This window comes from Centruroides sculpturatus, unplaced genomic scaffold (assembly GCF_000671375.1).
Source record: "Centruroides sculpturatus isolate CEXI.00-Female unplaced genomic scaffold, Cexi_2.0 scaffold149, whole genome shotgun sequence".
Lineage (NCBI taxonomy): Eukaryota > Metazoa > Arthropoda > Arachnida > Scorpiones > Buthidae > Centruroides > Centruroides sculpturatus.
Window position 1 is genome coordinate 934,076 of NW_019384406.1, and position 6,695 is coordinate 940,770.

General features: G+C 26.4%; 1 long non-coding RNA gene across 1 annotated transcript; it reads left to right on the forward strand.

The window, feature by feature from the left end:
- The first annotated feature begins 695 nt into the window (after positions 1–695).
- On the forward strand, positions 696–1,069 carry LOC111618850. Its single transcript, XR_002755649.1, has 2 exons — positions 696–897; positions 992–1,069. It is a non-coding gene; the product is annotated as an uncharacterized LOC111618850 (long non-coding RNA).
- Positions 1,070–6,695: the final 5,626 nt, after the last annotated feature.

The following is a 6,695-nucleotide window of genomic DNA, read 5'->3' on the forward strand; positions in this document are numbered from 1 at the left end:
GCTCGCAAGACAGAAAAAAAAAAAAAAANTCGATCAGTCTATAACATGAAACAACTTTATAAAACATCTGGATAAAGAAGAGGAATTTTTTTTTCTTCCTTACTTTATTCACATTTCTCTATCACATAAACTGCTATCACTTCAACTATTTATTATTATTTTTTTAATATTATTTTCTTCTCTTATTGAACATCCACTTTCTTGGTATTCTATTTCCAATATCTACTTTTATTCTATGAGAAAATGGGTACAGATTTGGGTGCGAATAGAACCCAAATTTGTTGAAATTAAAGCACTATATTATTATAATTAACATTCTGTGCCCTTGCATTTTCAATATAATTGAAGGTACAGTCGACCACCCCCCCCCCTATAACACTGTTGATTATTCCGTTCTATATGAATTCCATGTTGTACGAGTCACTTAGATTTTACAAATACGTGTGCCGGGCTGTGAATGGTTCACGTATTTGTAAAATCTAAGTGACTCGTACAACATGGAATTCATATAAAACGGAAAAATCAACAGCGTTATAGGGGGGTCGACTGTAAATGCTTATATATAGACTATATTCGAATTTATTTATTTTATAAGAATTTGATTTAATTTTAAAACATTAAAAAGTAAAATAAAAATATAATCTTTACTTTATTCGCAATCTGGATACTGTATAATTTTAGAGAAAGGTGAGAATCTATTACTTTTTTTAATTGTAATTTACTTTATAATAATTAAATTAATAGGATAATATGATTTATATGACGATATAGAAGGTGTTAAACATTAAAATTACTTTAATTTCTCAGTCGAGTAGGCACGTTGACGACTTATTCATCGATTTACGAGATGGTCACAACCTTATTTCATTACTGGAAGTTCTATCCGGAGAATTATTGGTAAGTTAACATGCCGTAAGAATATAATGAATAATAAATTAAATATCTTAGTTAAAAGTAAAAGCATTTTATATATATATATATATATATTTAGCCGAGAGAGAGGGGTCGCATGCGATTCCACATGCTACAAAATGTTCAAACCGCCTTAGACTTCTTGAAAGGAAGAAAGGTGAGCGCACTTTTTAAAAATATTTTAATAAAAAATTTAATACACATTATATTTTATAGATTTAAGTATTAAAATCACATATTACAATATATATATTTTTTCCCTCCAAAATAAAATCCATTTTAAGAGACGTAACCATTTAAAATTGTGCCAGAAAGCAACGGGAATACGAGCAAATCGGATTGTAAAAATTGAGAAAACAGAATAAAATCATCGAGAATATTATAGACATTTTTTTTTCTATTAAAATGTTTTACTTGGCACGTATTGATGTGGTATTTAAAAATATGAATTTTTGTAGAAAATATATGTGTGAAGAGAATGATGACAATGAGAAGGAAAAACTAATGGTTATCCCTTTTTTCAACGTTCTGGTATGGTGTAATTAATGTATTTTTGGAACCATAGTTCGCATTTACGAAAGAATTTCACATAAAGATGGACTGTTTCTCTTAAACGATATTTCTGACTTTATTGCAACAACGTTTTCATTCTCGTTAGAAGAACAAAGAAAACTTTGTTGAAAGAAACAAGCATCATTCTTTTCTTTACAGAACATCCTGTTGTGAGATAAAAACAAAGAAAAGCGCATCAATTTTTCTTTTCTTCTTCAATTTTCTCTGTTTCAAACCAATCTAATTTCAGAAACTTCCTTTATATTTTTATGCAATCTTTTGGTTTAATTAATGGTTTTAAAACCCTCTTTATTTTTTAGTATTTTCTCACTTAAAAATTGGATCCATAATTTATAATAATTATATAAATATTTAAAATATTCTCAAGAATGACATATGTAAAAATATTAAATAAGCAAAACAAAAGTTATGAAAAATATGAATGGAAATTAATAATATTTATTTCAAATAAATTAATATTTGTTCTTTTAATTTAATATTAACAAAATTATTAAATTTAATGAGCTAGAAATCATTATATATACAGAGATTTTCTTTAAATATTTCTCTGTAGACCTATATTATATTTGAAACAAAAATATACTCATCAGGCATTTTAAAAACAAAATTATACAGACAAAAAAAAATAAAAGTGCAGTATTCTATAGGGGAAAGAGAAATAATAATACTGTATCATTATTTCTTTTTCTTCTCTTGAACCAAAATAGCAGAAAGAAATTGCAATGACTGTTTTAAAACAAAAAAGAAAGAAAGATATAATATCTGTAAAGTAAACTTGGCAATGTTTTTATAAAAGTTCTTGCTTTTAGAAATTTTTATGAATATTTTTAAAGGAATAGATTAAATATAAAAGCATTCACTGTTATTATTATTTGCTGTTTCTCAGCTGTCAATTGTATTGCTGGTATTGGTTATTTTTACACATCAGATTTTTAGGAAAAATCTAAGATGTAATGTATTGGAGTAGATGTGTGGACCCCAGCAGCAGTGTGGCTTTTTTGTAGTTGACTGATGGCAATTTTCAGATCTTCTGAGTGTTGGCATAAATTGTTTTGGAACAGCAGCCAGTGTATCAATGACTATTGGTACCACAATTGCTGGTTATTACCATAACCTTTGAATTCCAATCTTTAGATATTGGTATTTTATTATCTTTTCTTGTTCTTTTTATTTGATCTTGGAGAATTTCCTGGTATGGCAGTGTCAATGATCCACACTTTTTTCTCTCAACCACAGTTATATCTGGTGTATCATGTACTAGAACTTTGTCTGTTTGTATTCTAAAGTCCCATGGAATCTTAACTTGGTAGTTTTTTAAATCTCTTATTATTTGAAAATATAATAAAGAAAAACTATAACCGTTGCGCGGGCAAAGTGGTAAAAACAACAACCTGGAGGCTCGGGTTCGAGCCATAATCGATTCAGAAGTTTCATAAGTGGGAGTAGGTTGACCTGTACACGTTGAGTCTATCCTCAACATCTGGCTACCTCTTCTATATTTCCGATCAAACTCATAATGATATAGAAAAGAGGAAATTCTTAATGCTCGCAAGACAGAAAAAAAAAAAAACAGAAATAAATATTGAAGTACAGTACAGTACACCCCCTATAACGCGGGTTCCTATAACGGAGATTCCTATAACGCGGCGAAAAAATTGCGACAATATTCGTATAAAGACGCTAAAAGGGACGCGTAAAACGCGGTAAAACGTCATCGCCAACTCGTCATCGCGGACGAGCAGCCGAACTACTTTCCGCCGTCCAGCGCCATGCTACGGACAGTTTAGGCGAGTAAGTTGAGTNTAAAGAAATCTGTTGCATCTGCCATTGCCTCCTCAATAAGAACCTGTACAAAGGATTTTAAAATGAAGAAATTTAAAACTAATTTACAGAGCCTGGCCTAGAGAGGACGATCGCTCTATGGTTTCTTATTGTTAACAAGATCTTCATTACTTTTATAAAATAATGTTCATATTTTAATATTTTTATAATTACTTTAAAGTTTTTATGTTAAGTTTACAAACAGTATTTTAATTTGATTAATTATTAAAGAAATGATGCTTTTATATATTATTTCATTACACAAAAATAGCCCCCTAAAGTTTGCTCTTGGCCCCAATAGTTATTAAATTGTTTGGTGTTTTACAAATCAAATTACTAAAGAAGGCTTAAAATATTTAGCTGGAAATATTGTGTATAAATTTAAAAATAAATATAATAATTTTGGCAAAAAATTCCAAAAATATGTTAAACAAAAATAATTTTTATTGGTTACAGTTTACATCTAAATATCATTATTATATCCTAGTGAAATTCTGCAATATCCTTTTGAATAGTTTATAGTTTTGTTTAATTACAGGGTAAAACCAATATTCTAAGAAAACAAAACTATTTAAAAAGAGGTAATATTGTGCATTGTTAGTACAAGAACTTACATAAGACCATAGTAATTAAACCGAAAAATGTTTAAGTTTGCTTGAGGACAATACATTTTTACACAATTAAAGCCTTGTTTTACATGACAAATATAAATATTCTATCTGTAAGAGAAAACTGTAACTTATAATATAAAAAATATTCACAAATTTTGTAACTATTTTTTATATTTCATTGCTGTCCTAGCAATTTTATTTATTAATTACTTTGTGTTTATCTATATTGTGAAATGTAAGTCTTTAGTCGTACAGTGTTAGCATTTATTGGCATAAAACATAAAAGGTTTATTTTATGTAAAAATTTTAGTTTTATATAATATATTACTGTTAGATTTTTATTGCATTATATAAAATAAAAAAAATTTCATTCTGCTTAGGGGTTGTTCGTTAATTGCGTCTACAGTCAGGTTTTGAGCTACTTTTGATCCCCTTCCTTCCTTTAATTATATGTAAGATAGTTCATGGACCCCCTGACATTAAAGAAATGATTTTAAAAAAGTCTACCTAGATAATGTCTCGACCCCCTCCTTCTCCATCGATATAATTATGTAGGCTACTTTTTGCGATGTCCTCCTCTCTTAAACTGTAAACGTAATTAATGGACGGCCACTGATAGCGGTTGCAAAAAGAACAAAAATATTAAAATCCCATAAGAATTATTTATTTACTTCTGAAATTATATCTTGGTTTAAATAATTCTCTTAAAATTACCATAACACATTGAATTTGAATTACATTTGTTCAATCTATTGAATGCCCTGTAGCATATCTTGTCTACTTGTACCACGCTTCGTCCATGATGATCGACTCCATTGAAGGTCTGAATTACTAATAATAGAGGTAATATTCCGTGTTAATTAATCAATTAATTAGTTTATTTATGATTAATCTTAACGTATGAAAATATTATGACATTCTATATATAAACTTAATAAAGTAGATAAATAAGTAGAGAGTTATAAACTATAATTACAATACTTCTATTATAAGATTATATATAATTAGAAAATTAAGTACACTCTAGGCTATAACTTATTATATAATTTTAACTATGAGATTAAAATAAAAAATGATATTTTGATATTCTTGAAGAGAATAAGCATAATTTTACACTAAATAAAAAGGTAAGTTGACACATAGAACCCATTCGTCTTTAGATAAATGTTAGGAAATTTAGTGACTCGTACTTTTATCTTGAAAACTTTCTTTTAAGAAGTATACTTTTTTAAAAAAAAAGAAAAAATANTAAAATGCTTTAATAGTAATCAAACAAAATGTTAAAATATTATTTTACTTATTATTTTAAAATAACTTTTAATCTCCATCATTTCAATAATTACCAATTAATGTATTTTTTGTAATTCTCTAAAGTTAACCCCCTGTAACAAGATCTTTCTTATTACAATAAAGTATTTGTAAAGTATTTGTAATAATTACCAATTAATTTGTATCTTGATAATTATTATTAATAATTTTTGCATTTTTGCTTAAAGAATAATTTTAACTACAACCATTACTTTACGATATCATGTTCAACTAAATGCATTAATATAATTAATTACATTTTTGTATTTTATTTTTAATTATTAAACTTAATTTACTAGTTGCATCTATATTTGATTGCACCAGAAGCTATTTACAATAATTACATTATTTTAAATTTTCCATAATTAATTTTTTTTAAGTTATATTTCTAATTTTCGTATTGTATGAAGTGATCCAAAACAAAGACTTAACCCAAAAAAAACATAAAGTTAAGTTCTTTTGATAGTTAACTATAAACTTAATCCTTAATAGGTTAAGTTTGTTGAGGAACTTAAGAGCCAAATGACTTTTCTTCAGATTACTTTTCTGTTGTAAGAAATTTTATTTTTATCGAAAACAATTTAAAGAAACCTGTTGCATCTGCCATTGCCTCCTCAATAAGAACCTGTACAAAGGATTTTAAAATGAAGAAATTTAAAACTAATTTACAGAGCCTGGCCTAGAGAGGACGATCGCTCTATGGTTTCTTATTGTTAACAAGATCTTCATTACTTTTATAAAATAATGTTCATATTTTAATATTTTTATAATTACTTTAAAGTTTTTATGTTAAGTTTACAAACAGTATTTTAATTTGATTAATTATTAAAGAAATGATGCTTTTATATATTATTTCATTACACAAAAATAGCCCCCTAAAGTTTGCTCTTGGCCCCTTTGCTAATTTATAAATTAAATTAGTCTTAAAGTTCAAAAAGTAAATAGCATTATAAATCAAATACGTCTTTTAAAATTTACATTAAGAAATAGTTAAATGAAAATAATTTAGTTTTTTAAATTTAAATCTTTTGATTTATATTTTATATCTTTCATACTTATGTCTTAAAAATTCTCAAATTTATGCTTTAAATTTCATCATTCCAATCACACTTTAGACAATGCTTTAAGCTTATGTGGCGTGAGATCTAATTGAATATTGATCGGTATTTTTGATGGAATTTTATTCTGAATTATTGCTCTTCCATATTTCTTACTTCTTCAATCAATTACAAAAAGTGGAGTTTTCACATAAAGTCTAATCTATTACTTAGATGAAGTAAATAAAATAAAATATAGCCTCTTATATTTTTCAATTGCTTCAATTGATAAGTAATGCAAAAGAATCGCATTAATATTCATTTACTTTTCCAATAATTAATCATTTTTAAATTATTTTTATATTTTAAATTATTATTATTTATTATTTTAATATGTTAAAGATTTATTTTTAGATATGTTCAACATTTTTAA